The sequence below is a fragment of the Schistocerca americana genome, chromosome 6, assembly GCF_021461395.2.
Source record: "Schistocerca americana isolate TAMUIC-IGC-003095 chromosome 6, iqSchAmer2.1, whole genome shotgun sequence".
Lineage (NCBI taxonomy): Eukaryota > Metazoa > Arthropoda > Insecta > Orthoptera > Acrididae > Schistocerca > Schistocerca americana.
The window spans coordinates 156,158,761-156,179,752 of NC_060124.1; positions in this window are offsets into that span (position 1 = coordinate 156,158,761).

Here is a 20,992-nt window from a genome sequence, read left to right on the forward strand (position 1 = left end):
GCTTCGTGTAAGGAGGAGAAATGCGTACCATCACGTTTCCGACTTTGTTAAAGGTCGGATTGTAGCCTATCGCGATTGCGGTTTATCGTGCCGCGACATTGCTGCTCGCATTGGTCGAGATACAATGACTGTTAGCAGAATATGGAATCGGTGGGCTCAGGAAGGTAATATGGAACGTCATGCTGGATCCCAATGGCCTCGTATCACTAGCAGTCCAATTAACAGGCATCTTATTCGCATGGCTGTAACAGATTGTGCAACCACGTCTCGATCACTGAGTCAGCAGATTGGGACGTTTTCAAGACAACAACCATCTGCACGAACAGTGCGACGACGTTTGCAGCAGCATGGATTATCGGCTCGGAGACCATGGCTGCGGTTGCCCTTTGTAAGGTGTCAGGCAAATCCAACACCTTCCATGAAAACCCTGACATGATAAGCAAATCCAGTAGTATGTCACATAGATCCGAATAAATCGTGACACTAAATTAACCAAAGTAATACGAGTAACGATTGAGCAAATGGAATACTACAAACTAACACAAGAATGCCCAAATGCATGTCATACCTTCCCACCGTGAGACAGACGCAGTTCCGAGGGGAGAAACGAGAACAGAAGCCGAGAGCAGAACCATGTTAAGCGAGAAGGCCCTACGATAAGGGACGGACGGACACCCACGTCGCCAGCTAACTGCTAGGACCACACCACCCGCAAGTTTTTTAGCGTGAGACTTTTTCGTGTCTCTGTTACGTCAAGACCACCCCCCAGCCCATGTTAAAAGCTAGAGCTCTCCAGAAGAACAGTATAGATCTTACGATAACACAAAAAGGGCTACACCACCCGCAAGTTTTAGCGTGAGACTTTTTCGCGTCTCTGTTACGTTAGGACCACCCCCCAGCCCATGTTAAAAGATAGAGCCCTCCAGAAGAACAGTATAGATCTTACGATAACGCTAAAAGGACCACACCAGCTGCAAGTTTTACCGTGAGACTTTTTCACGTGTCTGTTACGTTGCAAACTTTAAAAAAACATTGCCCCACCACGAAAAGTATAACGTTTCTCATTGGATGGACAGAATTTTTGTAGGCGGAGCTTAAGGTTAACATTGAGACCCTGATTGGTCAGATGAAAACACAGCCAGATAGTTTTTCTAAAACCAACTTCAGTCAATTGTAGTAAGGAGAAGTTAGGAGAGAGTTGCTTCCGAGAGGGCGAGGTGAGCGGAGCTGTGCTGTCCGCCGCCCCCTAACGAACACCAACAAGGTAATGAACGCACGCGATGCTGCATCGCATAACAGCGCATAAAGCTTCTCTCAGAACTGCAAAAGTCTCATCTGTTACATCCCCTTTTTACGTAATACTAGTGGCGATCGTCAATTAAAGCTCATGGTGCTCACATTTGCCACTTGAAGTAAAAATCTGAAACGCGATGATTTTTCTGTTATATAGTTATTGAGAAGCCACATCAGCCACTGTAATTTACGACAAGTTAGATAAGTAATTAAATATAATTGAGGATCACTGTAGACCATTTTGATAGTTTTCTCTTTTGTGAAACTTAATTTAAACCTAGATTATAGCTGTGATATGGCATAGGTCATCCTTCGATCCATTGTAGAACTTGGAAACCCATTCAGGGAATATTCGTTCACATTTTTGTTGAACGCAGTCGGTTTTTACCATCCTGTATTGAAACATTTCCTTTTATCAATAGTGCAATTTATAAACAATGTTTTGTGAGTAGAATAATATTTCCAATGGTAAACTTAACTGCTTTTTCGACGTTATTTTACCAGCTAACTAAAAATAGGAAAGCCTTGAACCCCTTCCACTAAATTTAGTTAGTATTAAGATACTTTTACAGGGAGTGCAGTGGGGGTGACGCTGAAATCATTAAGTATTTGGTTATATCATCGCTAGTCTCACTGAACTCTTCTGAATTCTACATGTCATGTGTAGTGTGGCGTCTCCTTAACAGCAACAGGTCCCAGGTTCAAACTAGTCAATTCCCTAAAAAACACGCTCAGAGCGTCGTTGTGCGAAAGTGGTAGGGAGACACGATATAGAACAAACAGACACCATGCAGAATGTTTAGAAATTGGCGGCCCTGCCAGGATGGTAAAATACCATGGTTGAAGGTCGACCACATGCCTAACTAGGTCAGAAAAATATCCTGTTGAAAAATTTTCGTAATAAATTTTTTTTTTTTAATTCCGTAAATAGTTGAAAACAGTAGCTGCAGCGATAGATAGTAAGAAAGTATTCAATATAGACATTCTAACAGAGAAAATAGCATAATTAAGTTATGAATTTTAAAAATTGTTAGAATTAAGTTTTCTCCTCAATGCAAGCGCACAGGTGGCGGATACATCGTTGACAAGTTGGTTCTGACCCAACAAGTAAGTGAATGGTTTGTCAAGTCGTGTGAACAAAAATTTTATGAAACGCGTGAGATCGTATGAGCGCATGTTGACTCGAAGTAGAGCGCGTGAATTGCTTTCCAAACAGAAAATAAGGGATTCGGAAAGATTAGCAATGGCAGATCGAGACCTTGACCGAATTGAGGTAGAGACCCAGCATGAAAATGTACAAAGAATAGAGGACAGTATAACAGACGATGCAGTATCGCGAGAAATAAGACATATGACGCACCATAACGAGGATAATGTACGCCAAGGCACAGAAAACCCAAGTCAGCATACGACAGAGGAGCAGGAAAGTAGAGAGACAGCCGATGAGGATTCTAACTTGCGTCTTGAATGCGTAGAACCCATAGTACAAGTAATCAGAGCTCCCTCACCACAGAGTACAAGGAATTCGAGCAGAAACGTGTCACCGCACAGATCAATGCAATCGGTTGCAAACCAACACTTGGGCGAAAACACAGAGCGTAGTACGTCGGAAGTAAACGCAATAGGACCCACCAATCTGGCAGAATTATTACAATTAATGACGGAAACCATGACAAGACAAAATAAAGAAATTGCGAACCAAATTAAAATTCAGAATGCAGAAATAACGAAACAAAATGCAGAACCCACGAGACAAATGCGTGCGATTAAAGAACAAAACAAAAAAATTCAGTTACACCTAAGTCATATCGAAGACGAGGCAAAAGAATCTCGAGAAGTGATAGGAAACTTAATAACAGGTCACAATCAATTGAGAACAGACATTGACGAGGTACAAGCGGACGTACTAACATTGCGTAATGACATTCAGGACGAGATCAAAACATTACGTAACAGCACCCAGGGAGAAATCAAGAAACTAGAGAAACAGATAAACGTAATTACTAGACAAGCAGCAGGTACAGCGCGTGAAATTATTGAAAACAGTGTGTTACACAAACGTATCACAAAAGCAGCGCTGAAAAGATATGATAACCGCATAGTCAAAATAGAAGCGCAAACGAAGCGACAATTTCAGAAATTGCGAACAGAGTTGTTGCAAACGATTGAAGAGCGTAGTGAACAAGATCGAACAAGCACAGAGTCTGCAACCACATCCGTATCTGTAACAGCACCGGAAAAACAAGCAATTAACGAAGATATCATGCATTTGCGATTCCAATCACAGGCGGAAAGTAACATACGTGACAATGGAAAGCCAGGTCGCGAAGAGTACAGTGCAATGCATTCAGCTACACGTTCACAACCGATGGAAGAAAATTATTGCGTACCACTCCAGCGATACCACGCAAGGGTAGGCGAAAGTTACAGCGACAATATCCAATGGATCTACCACAACCAGAAAGAACGACGGGAGAAATGATCAGAAACAAAAGTGGCGAAGAGTCGCGAATTTCATATGGAACTATGACGAAGTACGACAACGATCATTTCCTCACAGTCAGAAAATTTCAACACTTTCGAGAAGGAAACTCATTACATCCACGAACTTTTATTGATCAATCCCGAGTAGGATTACCAGAACACTAGACGCTAGCACACAAATTAGGCTTTATATGTGCACACATGTCAGGACAGTCGCAGAAACCATGCAGAATGTTGCAGCGACATGCCGATCGTACGAAGATTTCAGAGAGAAGTTTCTCTCACGATATTGGTCCAGCGAAGCACAGAACAGAGTGAAGTACGAATTATTACAGAACCCATATTTTGAAAATTCAGGAGAGAAGAGTCCCGTGAAATTTTTCGAATTAATGGCAAAGAAAAATCAATGCTTAGATGTACCATACAGTGATAGAGAGTTGATTAAATTATGCGCGATGAAGCTACCATTGAAATACAAGCAATCATTAGTAGGTCGCGGAGGCAATGACGTCGATACATTTAGAGGTATTCTAAGGGAACTAGAGTTCATATTTTCGGACGATGACGCAAGAAAAAAACGAAGCGCACGTGAAAACGAAAGCAAAAAGCAATGGAATCCACAAGACACAGTACGAAGAAACAATAATGACGAACCACGTGATAACTTCGCACCAAGAAACGACAATAGATTTCAACAAAGAACCGGTTGTGGATTTAGAAGAGAATATGGCAATAACTATAATTCACCCAGGAACGGCAACAACTATTACAGAGGGAATAACGACAACCGGAACGGGTACTGGAGAACCAAAAGACTGACAAATTATCAACAAAGAAACCACTATCAACAAGCTGAACAGGAAAAGAGAATAAAGATAGAAGAGGTGGAGGAAAGACCACTAAACCCCGATAAACGTTCGAATTGACAGCTAAGCACCCATGCCAAAGAGAATGACGCACCGACCCAGGACAATTGCAGCACCTTGAACAGAGAAGTAAATACCTTATCACGAGAAGAGAAGAAGGAAGAAACAAATCCGCAGGGACCAGATGAAAACGAAGACAAGAAAATAACAATATCGTGTTGGGACGAAATTAATTGGGAGAATACTGACGAGGAAGATGAATTACCAGAGACATGCACAACGAATGCAGGAGGAAAGGACGAAGTAATGAGTATTGCAGAGCTATTTGAGATGGAAACCAGGGAAAGTGAATTCAATGAGGATAATGCGCAGCCGACAGAAGTTGAAAATAAGTTACGAGTTGGCACACAACCCAACGTATATAATGAAGGAAGTTATGAAGCGATAATTAGAGCATTTAGATGTGACTATGTGGAAGTAGCGACGAAGAAGGAGAAGATAGACGAGGATGAGGAAAAAGTAGAGGATGTTCAAGAAAGCGTAAATGAAGGAAGAAATAGAGAAGAAGAAATGTAAGTGAAGGAAGAAATAGAGAAGAGGAAATAAGAGAGAGAGAAGTAGCGGTCGAAGCTTATCCTACAGAAAGTTCGAATTCACAAGGGAAATTCCTAAAAAGACTCATGTATGATTCAGTGGAGGGTTCGTTAATGCAAGAAGAAGAAGAACAGAACCAACCCTTTCAAATTCAACCAATTGTGAAGGCCATGGTAAAGCATATCCCAGTCAATATTGTAACTGATGGCGGAAGTGAACTGACTGCGATCTCAGAAAATTTATTCATGCAGTGTAATGCCAGTGAGGAATTGCCAGTTCTGAAAACACGTAAGGTTAAAGTAAGAGGTCCTATTAGAAAAAATTCTGCGGAAGTCACGAGACAAACAAGGTTAACTCTTTCGTGCCAAGGTCAAAAGATCGAAGCCAACTCAGTGATTATACCCAAACTAACTGTAGATTTGATTATAGGTGCAGATTTTTTAAATGAGAGACGAGCGATACTACACTCCTGGAAATGGAAAAAAGAACACATTGACACCGGTGTGTCAGACCCACCATACTTGCTCCGGACACTGCGAGAGGGCTGTACAAGCAATGATCACACGCACGGCACAGCGGACACACCAGGAACCGCGGTGTTGGCCGTCGAATGGCGCTAGCTGCGCAGCATTTGTGCACCGCCGCCGTCAGTGTCAGCCAGTTTGCCGTGGCATACGGAGCTCCATCGCAGTCTTTAACACTGGTAGCATGCCGCGACAGCGTGGACGTGAACCGTATGTGGAGTTGACGGACTTTGAGCGAGGGCGTATAATGGGCATGCGGGAGGCCGGGTGGACGTACCGCCGAATTGCTCAACACGTGGGGCGTGAGGTCTCCACAGTACATCGATGTTGTCGCCAGTGGTCGGCGGAAGGTGCACGTGCCCGTCGACCTGGGACCGGACCGCAGCGACGCACGGATGCACGCCAAGACAGTAAGATCCTACGCAGTGCCGTAGGGGACCGCACCGCCACTTCCCAGCAAATTAGGGACACTGTTGCTCCTGGGGTATCGGCGAGGACCATTTGCAACCGTCTCCATGAAGCTGGGCTACGGTCCCGCACACCGTTAGGCCGTCTTCCGCTCACGCCCCAACATCGTGCAGCCCGCCTCCAGTGGTGTCGCGACAGGCGTGAATGGAGGGACGAATGGAGACGTGTCGTCTTCAGCGATGAGAGTCGCTTCTGCCTTGGTGCCAATGATGGTCGTATGCGTGTTTGGCGCCGTGCAGGTGAGCGCCACAATCAGGACTGCATACGACCGAGGCACACAGGGCCAACACCCGGCATCATGGTGTGGGGAGCGATCTCCTACACTGGCTGTACACCACTGGTGATCGTCGAGGGGACACTGAATAGTGCACGGTACATCCAAACCGTCATCGAACCCATCGTTCTACCATTCCTAGACCGGCAAGGGAACTTGCTGTTCCAACAGGACAATGCACGTCCGCATGTATCCCGTGCCACCCAACGTGCTCTAGAAGGTGTAAGTCAACTACCCTGGCCAGCAAGATCTCCGGATCTGTCCCCCATTGAGCATGTTTGGGACTGGATGAAGCGTCGTCTCACGCGATCTGCACGTCCAGCACGAACGCTGGTCCAACTGAGGCGCCAGGTGGAAATGGCATGGCAAGGCGTTCCACAGGACTACATCCAGCATCTCTACGATCGTCTCCATGGGAGAATAGCAGCCTGCATTGCTGCGAAAGGTGGATATACACTGTACTAGTGCCGACATTGTGCATGCTCTGTTGCCTGTGTCTATGTGCCTGTGGTTCTGTCAGTGTGATCATGTGATGTATCTGACCCCAGGAATGTGTCAATAAAGTTTCCCCTTCCTGGGACAATGAATTCACGGTGTTCTTATTTCAATTTCCAGGAGTGTAGATATGGGGAAAGGTAGCGTAACATTCGGGAATGTCACACTTCTCTTTGAGCAAAGGCTAAAATTAGAAGAAATACCAGTTATAAACAAACAATTAAGAATGATGCGAGATAAAGAGGATGAAGAATTAGAATGGTATGCACAAAAGGGGGAATCGCCTCAACTCATGTTAGAAGTCCATAAAGAAATCGACGAAAAATTGCAAGAAGTTCAAGGTATTTCGGAACACAGTAAAAGAGAATTAGAGGGTATTTTACGAGATAAAGCAGAGGTATTTTTACCAAAGACTGGCAGTATTAAGCACTTTCAGTACAAGTTTGAAGTAAAGCAGCACAAACCATTTAGAGTGCCACCCTATACAATCCCATTAAGCTACAGGAATAAAGTATTCCAGCAGATATCTAAAATGTTAGATGACGATGTTATTGAACCAGCTACCTCCACATATAACAGCCCGCTCCATATTGTACAAAAACGAGATGGGAGCATCAGGTTAGTGCTTGATTCCAGACAGATCAACACAATCATAATCACTGAGACAGATCGCCCAGAAAAATTAGAGGAATTGATACAAAACTTCCACGGTGCTAAGATATTTTCATCAATTGATTTACGGAGTAGTTTCTGACAAATAGAATTGGCCCCAGAATGTAGAAAATTTACAGCATTTATCGTATTCGGTAGATGTTACCAGTTTAAACGACTGCCATTTGGTTTAAACATATCATCAGCAGCGTTTATTAGCGGATTTAATACTATACTCAGTCCTGAAATTTTACAAAAAATTACTTATTATGTTGATGATGTGATTATAGCAGAACCCTCTTGGGAACATCACAACGACACATTAAACCAGTTTTTACAGATCATGAAAGAGCATGGGGACACAGTAAATATAACAAAATCCAAATTTGGAAGGCGAGAGGTCAAATTTCTAGGACACATAATTTCAGAGAAAGGGGTAATGCCCGACCCAGAAAAACAAACGGCAATCAAAGAATTCTGTACTCCATATAATAAGAAAACTCTCAGAGGATTTCTAGGTCTCACCGGATTCTATAAAAAATTTATTTGGATCGACTCTCTCGCAACACCACGCCTATGTGCATTGACTGGAAAAAAACACGCCATGGGTATGGGATCAACAAGCCGATGAAAAATTTTTAAAAGTGAAAAACGCACTAACAACAGCACCGATTTTAGCACATCCTGATCTAACACAAAATTTTTGTATGGCCACTGATAGCGCGAAAACGGGTTTAGGAGCTGTTTTATTCCAAGAATACGACAAGGCAGGGCTAAGATCATATAGAACAACTGCATTTGCCAGTCGGGTACTCACAAAAAGCGAGAAAAACTATTCAGTCGCGGAGCTGGAAGCATTGGCCATTGTATGGGGCTTCCAACGTTTTCGATACTTCCTATTCGGAAGAAAAACAAAAGTATACACTGACCACAAAGCATCAGAATTTCTGTTATCCGCCAAACTAACTCATGGGAGGTTAGCCAGATGGATGTTAATACTACAAAAATTTGACTTCACTATTACACACATAACAGGACCAGCGAATGTATTAGCAGATGCTTTATCACGATCTCAACAGGGTGCATCCAATAACATAGGTTTGGAAACAGCAGAAGACCAGTTTACAATGTACTATATAAAACAAGTACCTTTCGAAAACTACATTACGACAGCATTGAAAAACATAGGCAAAGAACAGGACAAGGATCCCGAAATACTAGGAATCAAACACAAGTGGAGAAGTAAGGATTTTCCAGACATTCGACAGCACTATCTCGTAAAAAACAATGTTTTATTTTTTAGACGAAACGTTGCAACGAATGAATGGTTAATTTATATCCCAGATGAACTAATTAATAAGTACATATGGTACACACATTTAAGTAATGGCCACTTTGGACCAAAGAAATGCTTTTTAAAAATAAAACAAACAAGCCATTTTCCTAATATGGAAAGACGAATTAGAACAGTATTAGTCAAATGCAAAAAACGTATGAGGGCTAAACACGTCACTTTCCAAACCAAACCACCCATGTTTCCAATAATCCCTAAAAGATTAAAATAAATAGCTGCAACAGATTTGATGGGGCCCCTCCCACGCACAAAAAATGGATATATTTTCATATTTGTCGTTTTGGAACTTACTTCTAAATATGTTACCTTGACACCATTAAAACGGGCAACAGGTCTCACTATAAGCAAAGCATTTAGACAAGATTTTCTCAGACGAGTAGGAGGAGTGGAACGAATAATTTCGGATAATGGCCCACAATACAAATCAGTGCAATGGCAGAACACGTTAAAACAACACAAAATAAAACCCATCTACATATCTAAGTACAAACCTAGCGTAAATCCAGCAGAAAGATCTATGAAGGACATAGGCACTTTATGCCGATTATATGCAGGCAAAAGACACAACACTTGGGATATATACCTTAAAGATTTTCAAGAAGTAATAAATGAAATGCCACGTAGCACTACACTACTACCTCCAGTTACTGTACTTAAAAATATTGAACCCCCAAACATAACCAGAGAAAGTGTTAGATTTCCTATTGTACCACATAGACAGCAAAACAAGTCATAGCAACAGCACTCTCCAACATCAGAAAGGCAGCCATTAAAAGAAAAGAAAGAGGAGATAGAACAGCAATTAAAAGAACATTCTCAGTAGGCCAGAAAGTATTTGTAAAAACACACCATCTCTCCAGCAAACAAAAACACAAAATACATAAGTTTTACGCTGCCTACAAAGGACCTGTCATAATTAGCCGAATTGCTCATGATAATGCTGTGGGACTAATGAACCCAAAAACAGGAAAAACCTTAGGACTTCACCATATGAGCCATATCAAAAAATTGTAAGATTAATTTTATTACTGGTAAATAATCAGCACAATATTTCAAGATTATGTTGCAGATAAGATCGTCAGGAGAAAGAAGAATGAACAGAGAGGAAGGTGGGAAAAAGAAAGTAGTGTCAATAGTAACACCAATAGTGCCATAGATTAAGGTGAAGGGATAAAGCGTAGATAGTCTAACAGCATGAAATACTAAAATGCTATACACCACGACACTACACAAAAAATAAAAATAAAACGAATTTGAGGATTTTTGTAGAAGTTAAGATTCAAAATATCTTAGAATTGTAACATGGAAAGGACGCCGAAATTTGTAAAGCTTTTTAAGAAGGCGCAAAATAATGTAGGTACTAGACATATGTTGGATTAATATTAGTAAAACTTTTTGTGAGAACCATTGTAAAAACTCCAGCAAAGACCAGATGCAACGACCCACAAGTTGCAACGTGAGAAGTATCAAGAAAGAAAAGGACGTAATTAGCAAGACATGATTCCTACAAGGCAGAAGTGTCGAAAGAAGGGAAATGACAGTGAGACCAACAGAAGACCCTTGTAACTGAAGTGGGCAATAAATTTGACCGCTAGGCGGAACCCTGCTGGGACGGAACACCCTGCAGTGACGCGACGCAACGCCGAACGCTGGAAGGATCTCCAAGCGCCCCCACTCAGTGGAGCGAGCAAAAAACGGCCTTGGGCAAGCCACCACTGGCAAAAAATATGTGTAAAACTCACACTACCGCTATTAAACAACACGCTGATGCACAAAACTGAAGAAAACGTCCACAAAGTAGAAATGACATGTCTAAAGCATTTATCAAATTGTTACTAGGAGGAGAACTTCAAAGCGACTAGTTATCAATAAATATTTCCATATCCTGCCCAGAGAAGAACCAAGAAGCAAGTAAGAAGCAGAGAAAAAGCAGGAAGAACAGAAGTTGAAGATTCGCAAGATTGTGACCAAGAAAGAAGATGGGTGAAGAATAGACAACATACCTTCCCAAATCCCTATCCTATTGTAAACTAGTCGTCTGCAAGTATTACAACAGAAAACGACCGCTTTCAGCGACACATAACGATGACTTTCACGCATACAAAGCCAGTAAACCACGAGATTCTGCACTCACAGCTCCATTCCATTATGGGACCTCCACAACAACAACACACACTTGCAAAGCCAACAAGGAACAACGAACGAAGCTGTACATCAAATACTTGCCCACATCCATCTCGCTCAAGTCCATCACCTTCATGCAAAAACATTCGCCAACCTCATGCTTAAACATTCATAGGATTGTGTGAACGTGTGAAATCAAATTATGTGATGTAGGAATTGTGCAAAAGAAACATGTGAAAAACTAAATAAGTTAAGCACACCAGACAGCTAATAAACTACAAAATAACGGTCATTGACTATGGACTTAAATAAAAAATAGGCTATCGATAAAAATAAGTTATTAGTTCTGAAATAGACAGTATATAATGAACAAAAGTAAGGCATAATAAACACTAAAACTGTATGCCACTTATTTTCTTCTCATAATAATAAAAGAATAACTGTATTTTACTTATTTTCTCCTTATAAAAACAAAGAATAAAAAATTATCTTGGTGGATGTTTTGCCTTTTTTTAAACATTTGTACCATTTGTTAGTATAATATCTCAATACTTCTGTATGTATATTTCTTTGTCAAAGCAATTCTTGGAAATAATTCATATTTGTTACTGTAACAATGTTGAAATAAGTGTCTAGAAACAAAAACATTTTACTTGTACATGATATTTAGAAAATGTGTTAGGAATAGATTTTACGTAATTACTACATTTATAAAAACAATATGTCTAAGAAAATCGATGTGAAAGACTCCTCACTTTCGATAACAAGCTTCTTAAAAAACAAACTTCACATTTAAATTAAGAAAGAAATTAATTAAAAATTAATAATAGCATACAAATATTCTTCTCTTGTCATTTTTAAGAATAATGTGGAGGAATATAAAAATATAAATTAGTAATACAAACTAGCACAGAACAGAATAGCGTGGCTGAACAGTAGGCAACAAAATTTAGATAAAGAAATAATTTTTGACTGACTTGGACAATGATTCAATCATTGCCTAACTTCAGAACAAAAATTAAGTTTGAAGGGTGGTGATATGTAAGGTGTCAGGCAAATCCAACACCTTCCATGAAAACCCTGACATGATAAGCAAATCCAGTAGTATGTCACATAGCTCCGAATAAATCGTGACATTAAATTAACCAAAGTAATACAAGTAACGAGTGAGCAAATGGAATACCACAGACTAACACCAGAATGCCTAAATGCATGTCATACCTTCCCACCGTGAGACAGATGCAGTTCCGAGGGGAGAAACGAGAACAGAAGCCGAGAGCAGAACTGTGTTAAGCGAGAATGCCCTACGATAAGGGACGGACGGACACCCACGTCGTCAGCTAACTGCTAGGACCACACCACCCGCAAGTTTTTTAGCGTGAGACTTTTTCGCGTCTCTGTTACGTCAAGACCACCCCCCCAGCCCATGTTAAAAGCTAGAGCCCTCCAGAAGAACAGTATAGATCTTACGATAACACAAAATGGGCTACACCACCCGCAAGTTTTAGCATGAGACTTTTTCACGTCTCTGTAACGCTATGATCACCCCCCAGCCCATGTTAAAAGATAGAGCCCTCCAGAAGAACAGTATAGATCTTACGATAACGCTAAAAGGACCACACCAGCTGCAAGTTTTACCGTGAGACTTTTTCACGTCTCTGTTACGTTGCAAACTTTAAAAAAAAACATTGCCCCACCACGAGAAGTATAATGTTTCTCATTGGATAGGCAGAATTTTTGTAGGCGGAGCTTAAGGTTAACATTGAGATCCTGATTGGTCAGATGAAAACACAGCCAGATAGTTTTTTTTAAACCAACTTCAGTAAATTGTAGTAAGGAGAAGTTAGGAGAGAGTTACTTCCGAGACGACGAGGTGAGCGGAGCTGTGCTGCCCGCCGCCCCCTGACGAACACCAACAAGGTAATGAACGCACGCGATGCTGCATCGCATAACAGCGCATAAAGCTTCTCTCAGAACTGCAGAAGTCTCATCTGTTACATCCCCTTTTTGCGTAATACTACTGTCGATCGTCAATTAAAGCTCATGGTGTTCACATTTGCCACTTGAAGTAAAAATCTGAACCGCGATGATTTTTCTGTTATATAGTTATTGAGAAGCCACATCAGCCACTGTAATTTACGACAAGTTAGATAAGTAATTAAATATAATTGAGGATCACTGTAGACCATTTTGATAGTTTTCTCTTTTGTGAAACTTAATTTAAACCTAGATTATAGCTGTGATATGGCATAGGTCATCCTTCGATCCATTGTAGAACTTGGAAACCCATTCAGGGAATATTCGTTCACATGTTTGTTGAACGCAGTCGGTTTTTACCATCCTGTATTAAAACATATCCTTTTATCAATAGTGCAATTTATAAACAATGTTTTGTGAGTAGAATAATATTTCCAATGGTAAACTTAACTGCTTTTTCGACGTTATTTTACCAGCTAACTAAAAATAGGAAAGCCTTGAACCCCTTCCACTAAATTTAGTTAGTATTAAGATTCTTTTACAGGGAGTGCAGTGGAGGTGACGCTGAAATCATTAAGTGTTTGGTTATATCATCGCTAGTCTCACTGAACTCTTCTGAATTCTACATGTCATGTGTGGTCTGGCGTCTCCTTAACAGCAACAGGTCCCAGGTTCAAACTAGTCAATTCCCTAAAAAACGCGCTCAGAGCGTCGTTGTGCGAAAGTGGTAGGGAGACACGATATAGAACAAACAGACACCACGCAGAATGTTCAGACCTTGACGCTGCATCACAGACAGGAGCGCCTGCGATGATGTACTCAACGACGAACCTGGGCGCACGAATGGCAAAACGTCATTTTTTCGGATGAATCCAGGTTCTGTTTACAGCATCATGATGGTCGCATTCGTGTTTGGCGACATCGCGGTGAATGCACATTGGAAGCGTGAATTAGTCATCGCCATACTGGCGTATCACCCGGCGTGATAGTTTGGGGTGCCATTGCTTACACGTCTCGGTCACCTCTTGTTCGCATTGACGGCACTTTGAACAGTGGACGTTACATTTCAGATGTGTTACGACCCGTGGCTCTACCCTTCATTCGATCCCTACGAAACACTACATTTCAGCAGGATAATGCACGACTGCATGTTGCAGGTCCTCTAAGGGCCTTTCTGGATACAGAAAATGTTCGACTGCTTCCTTGGCCAGCACATTCCCCAGATCCAGATCTCTCACCAATTGAAAACGTCTGGTCAACGGTGGCTGGGCAACTGGCTCATCACAATACGCCAGTCACCACTCTTGATGAACTGTTGTATCGTGTTGAAGCTGCATGGGCAGCTGTACCTGTACACGCCATCAAAACTCTGTTTGACTCAATGCCCAGGCGTATCAAGACCGTTATTACGGTCAGAGGTGGTTGTTCTGGGTACTGATTTCTCAGGATCTATGCACCCAAATTGCGTGAAAATGTAATCACATGTCAGTTCTAGTATAATATATTTTTCCAATGAATACCCGTTTATCATCTGCCTTTCTTCTTGGTGTAGCAATTTTAATGGCCAGTAGTGTACTTGTTCTTATGAATAAAGAACCCTGTTAATACATGTGTACAGTTTGTGTTCTAGAGGAGGATACCGGCTACCAAACAACATCCTCTCCTTGCTACAGTGACATTGGGACGACACAAAAGTATTCGAGTTGAGAGTGCTAGCTAATGTTGTCAGTCCTGCTGTGCTGAGGCTGTACTGGGAGAGCAGCTGACCTGGGGTGTGTCCTGGCTCCGGCTCGTCCTTCAGCGGGTGAATGCTGGCCGTGCAGGGCATCCCGCCACTGTTGCACAGTGTCAGGTGGCGCACGTAGCAGGGGGCGTGGCCGCTCTCCGTCCATCCGGGCACCTGTCCAACACACGAAAGACTCTGTCTAGGGCAGGAAACGGAGAAAGATGCTGAACGCCACCTCTGACGGGGCAAGGAGGGGCAACGGTACCGGTTCTAGCCAGGCCAGCCAGTTTCGGCGGTACACGGGCCAGACCAGCGTGGCTGGATCATCTCGCTGGCCCGTCGCTTCGCTGCCCGTCCATGGTCACTCTCTGGGCCAACCTGTCGCCTCTGCTGCCGGACGTCCTGCGTCTCTCTACAAAGACCTGTATTAATCCTTCTATACCATTAATTCGCTTAACTGTTGTAATTTAAGAGATCGCGACCAACGAATAGCAGAACACGTCGCATGGTCTGCTAGACAAGATGATGTGCTTCAATTCCACTACCCACGTAAATGTATGTGAACATAGTCCCGGAAAATTAGTTGAGCTACGCAACTGGTTCGCGGATTTTTTCATCCGTTTCAAGACTATAGCTTTACAGTTGCTGTTCACACGCATGTTCAAGATTTAAGTATAGGAAAGGATTTTATTACACTAACGCTAATTATTATTCAACTTGTTATATATAAATTTCATTAGTAGCATATCTACCAAAATTTTGCTACAATTAAGCTGTAATTTAAAGTCTTTATGCAAACTAATGTAAAAAAAGTGAAGAGGAAGCCTAATCCAACCATGCCTAAAATTATCACTTTTTAATATTAATTGTTAAAAACACTCACAATGCGTGTTTTGGTTTGTAAAATATGTGATAGTATTAAATCTTACCTCGGGGACTGTAACTGAGTTTTGTAATCTACGTCTTGGTACACTTACACATTGTGTCGAGGCAAAACGTATAATAACATAAAATGTAATATCCTGAGACGTAACTGAGATATACATTGGCGGTAATTCAAAATCTCTTCTGTGCTTGCTTGCGGCGATTGATACCACTTGTGCATGCACGTGACTGCTCTGTTGATGTTGAGCATGCCGACTGCAGTGCCGTTTCTCGGTTGAGTATCCAAGACGCAAACAGCCTGATCGAGGTGGTCCTACACATTATCGCTTGAGTTTATTAAACCTGGGCAGTTTGTTGGCCAGTGGAGTATGGTAAACTCATCCTGGTGCTCTGTGAACTGTGTGACATAATGCATTGTCCTACTGGTAAATGCCATTGTGCTGAGGAGAAACAAACTGCATGTAGGTTTGGACATGGTTCTCAAGGATAGAGCCATACTTGTGTTGATCCATCGTGCCTTCCAGAATGACGAGATCACCCATGGAACAGACGCAAAATCCCCAAGATTAGCGAGTTTTTTACAGAAGCTCGAAATTTAGATGCTTATAACAGTTTCCACAACGAAACTTTGTCTCGAAACCTGACAGAAAATCCAAACAGATTGTGGTCGTATGTAAAGTATGTTAGCGGCAAGAAACAATCAATGCCTTCTCTGCGCGATAGCAATGGAGATACTATCGAAGACAGTGCTGCCAAAGCAGCGTTACTAAACACAACCTTCCGAAATGTCTTCACAAAAGAAGACGAGGTAAATATTCTAGAATTCGCATCGAGAACAGCTGCCAACATGAGTAACGTAGAAGTAAATATCCTGGGAGTAGTGAAGCAACTTAAATCACTTAATAAAAGCAAGTCTTCTGGTCCAGACTGTATACCAATTAGGTTCCTTTCGGAGTATGCTAATGCATTATCTCCATACTTAACAATCATATACAACCGTCCGCTCGACGAAAGATCCGTACCCAAAGGTTGGAAAGTTGCACAGGTCACACCAATATTCAAGAAAGGTAGTAGGAGTAATCCTCTAAATTACAGGCCCGTATCGTTTACGTCAATATGCAGCAGTATTCTGGAAAATTTATTGTGTTCGAACATTATGAATTACCTCGAAGAAAACGGTCTATTGACACATAGTCAACATGGGTTTAGAAAAAATCGTTCCTGTGAAACACAACTAGCTCTTTATTCACATGAAGTGCTGAGTGCTATTGACAAGGGATTTCATATCGATTCCGTATTTCTGGATTTCCGGAAGGCTTTTGACACTGTATCACACAATCGGGTCGTAGTGAAATTGCATGCTTATGGAATATCGTCTCAGTTATGTGACTGGATTTGTGATTTCCTGTCAGAGAGGTCACAGTTCGTAGTAATAGACGGAAAATCATCGAGTAAAACAGATGTGATTTCTGGCGTTTCCCAAGATAGTGTTACAGGCCCTTTGCTGTTCCTTATCTATATAAACGAGTTGCAAGACAATCTGAGCAGCCGTCTTTGGTTGTTTGCGGATGACGCTGTCGTTTATCGACTAATAAAGTCATCAGAAGATCAAAACAAACTGCAAAACTATTTAGAAAAGATAACTGAATGGTGCTAAAAGTGGCAGTTGACCTTAAATAACGAAAAGTGTGAGGTCATCCATATGAGTGCTAAAAGGAACTCGTTAAACTTCAGTTACACGATAAATCAGTCTACTCTAAAAGTCGTAAATTCAACTAAATACCTAGGTATTACAATTACGAACAACTTAAATTGGAAGGAACACACAGAAAATGTTGTGGGGTAGGCTAACCAAAAACTGCGTTTTATTGGCAGGTCACTTAGGAAATGTAACAGACCTACTAAGGAGACTGCCTACACTACGCTTGTCCGTCCTCTTTTAGAATACTGCTGCGCCGTGTGGGATCCTTACCAGATAGGACTGACGGAGTACCGGTACATCGAAAAAGTTCAAATAAGGTCAGCACGTTTTGTATTATTGCGAAATATGGGAGAGATTGTCACAGGAATGATACAGGATTTGGTCTGGACATAATTAAAAAATGGCTCTGAGCACTATGGGACTTAACATCTATGGTCATCAGTCCATAATTAAAAGAAAGGTGTTTTTCGTTGCGACGGAATCTTCTCACGAAATTCCAATCACGAACTTTCTCCTCCAAATGCGAAAATATTTTGTTGACACCGACCTACATAGGGAGGAACGATCGCCACGATAAAATAACGGAAATCAAAGCTCGTACGGAAAGATATAGGTGTTCGTTCTTTCCGCGCGCTATACGAGATTGGAATAATAGAGAATTGTGAAGGTGGTTCGATGAACCCTCTGCCAAACACTTAAATGTGATTTGCAGAGTATCCATGTAGATGTAGATGTAGATGGAATACCAGAAATTGTTCCAGAGACCATAACGCCCCCTCCTCCGGCCTGGATCCTTCCGATGATGTTGCAGGGTGTTGGCTTTCACGCGCTTCGTGATGATGGAGTATAAAACGTGATTCATCTGAAAAGACGATGTGTCGCCACTCAGTGGTCTCCATTTGCGACATTGGCGGTGTGCAAATTCAAGCCTTCATCACCAATGAACAGCAGTCAGTGTGCACGCGTGAACCTGCCTCATGCTTCAAAGGCCCATACGTAGCAAAATCCGCCGAACGGTCGTTAAGGAGACACTGTTGTTAGTCGCTTGAATCATTTGGGTGGTCAGTCGCTCAACAGTTGCACGTTATACGCTCATACAACTCTCTGCAGCCATCATCACCCCTGTCATCTATTGAGTGTGGTAGACCATAGTTGCTTTGGCGGCGGTTTGAGATACCGCCACTTTGCTATGCACTGTATACTTTAACCACAGCAGCAAGCGATCAGTTACAAACTTAGCCGTTCCAGAAATCCTTTCACCCAAAAGCCAAATATAACGTCCTTTTGGACGTCAAGTGAATCACTCCATTTCCGCATTACGACAAGGAATGCACTGTTTTCCACGTGCCCTCAACACGCATTACGTACCCTCCACTGTTAGTGCTGTCACCTGCCACTGACTTGGTGGTCACATTCGTGTGATCGGACCATGTATACAAGGTGATTCAGCTACCCCTACCGGCGTCGTTTTATGCAACCTGTAGCACCTAACCACATGCGCCACACTAGTGTTGGAAACATGCTTGTATTACGAATAGATTAGAGTACATGCCAACGGCCTTGTCGCAGTGGTAACACCGGTTCCCGTCAGATCACCGAAGTGCTGCCAGGCTGGGCTAGCACTTGGATGGGTGACCATCCGGTCTGCCGAGCGCTGTTGGCAAGTGGGGTGCACTCAGCCCTTGTGGGGCAACCTGAGGAGCTACTTGATTGAGAAGTAGCGGCTCCGGTCTCAGAAATTGCCATACGGCCGGGAGAGCGGTGTGCTGACCACATATCCCTCCATATCCGCATCCAGCGACGCCTGTGAGCTGAGGATGACACGGCAGCCGGTCGGTACCTTTGGGCCTTCATGGCCGGTTCGGGAGGAGTTAGAGTACATACTCTGTCAGTTCCGTGTTGGACATATTGTTTACTCCACTGTTACCGCATTTTAAGCGTTAACATCGCTTTGTGTTATACCTAGTCACTAGACATGACACATGAACATGGTTAAATAGTAGACAGACGTGGATAAATAATTTAAAGGACTGATGTTTTGCGAATGGACTACACCACCTGTCAAATTCGTTCAGAATTGTTTGCAAGATGAGCTTATTAGACATTAGTATCATACATTAAGCCAGCGGGGAAATATCGACCTTATGACAACTTCACACTTCTTTTGGGCTGCATCAGACAATTTCGGAAGGGACAACTGAATCACACAGTATACCCTGAATTGGTCGAAGTGTATGGCAACAACGGACCATCACATGAGACAGTGGTTAGGTGTGGTCAAACAAATCTCTGTGACAAAGAATGAAGTGACAGACTCTTTATCTGTGGAAGAAGTGGGAACCACAAGATAAATGGAAGCCATGGTATTCGAAGTTTGGCGATTCACCGTCATGTGCTACCACATTTAGAAATCAGTCATTAGTCAGTTTTCTATACCTTGCACGTCGCTTTGGATATGACGAAGATTCTCACCTGCTTGTTTCCACGGCGTGTCAAACAGCCCATGACAAATAGCCTATCGAGTTGAGGTACCAGCGGAAATGTAACTGTGTCAGGCCAATCGAGATGACTTTTTCAGCACCGTAATAACCACGGACAATCGTTGGGTGTACGATTATAAACCCGAGACAAAAGTGCAATGCAAGCAGTGGAAACATGTGGATTCACCACCACCGACAGAGTTGAAGACCAGGCCATCATTGGATAGGTGATACTGAGTGTTGTTTAGGGTTGTCTTGGTTTGGTGCCAATAGATTATGTTCATAAGGGCGAAAACCGCTGCAGGAGCACACCACTGAAATCTTCTGCTGAGGTTGCAGGAGTCTGCCAAGTGAAGAGTCGCTGGAATCTGTCAATGGGTGTTTTAGCTCCATAACACCACAGATCACTCTGCATAAGACAAGGTCACACATGCTGCTTCTACAAGTACCAAGTTTTGCCTCACAGCCTGTATTTTCCTAACTTGGCACCCAGTGACTTGTTCCTTTTTCCTTGCTTCAAAAAATTCACCGATGGGTGGCACTTCCAGAAAAAGGAAGGGGTTCTGTGTTCAAGGTGTCTTGCGGTCTTCGTATGGCTGATGAAAGACATTACTACTTGTACACGTTATTACAAGGCTTCTTGGTTTCTATATTTTTTAACTTACCATATTGGTATCTAGTGCATGCTCGTTATCAGCAGTCCTATAGAACGTACTTCGTACATAACAATAATACACAACAAATGCTTTAGGCTCTATGTTTTGGCATTTGTAATGTGTCTACATTTGTGTTTACTTCGTGGTGCACTCTTCATTTTAGTTTTAAGCGTTCAAATAATTTTTTTCTCGGATGTTCCATTGATTTCGAATACTTCCTAGCACATTCTCACATGACTTTAAACGAAGGAAAATCGAGCTTTCAGATACCAGAGACATATTGTGTTGTGAAAGATATCAAAGTTTTCAAAGAGTCGGTTCCTGCGTATTTATTTATTTGTTTGGGTGGCGTGTTTGATCTCTATCCTTCTTTCAACCATTCCTAAAAAATATATAAAAATAGAGTTAATACAAAAGTAAAACATGGAAATATTAATAG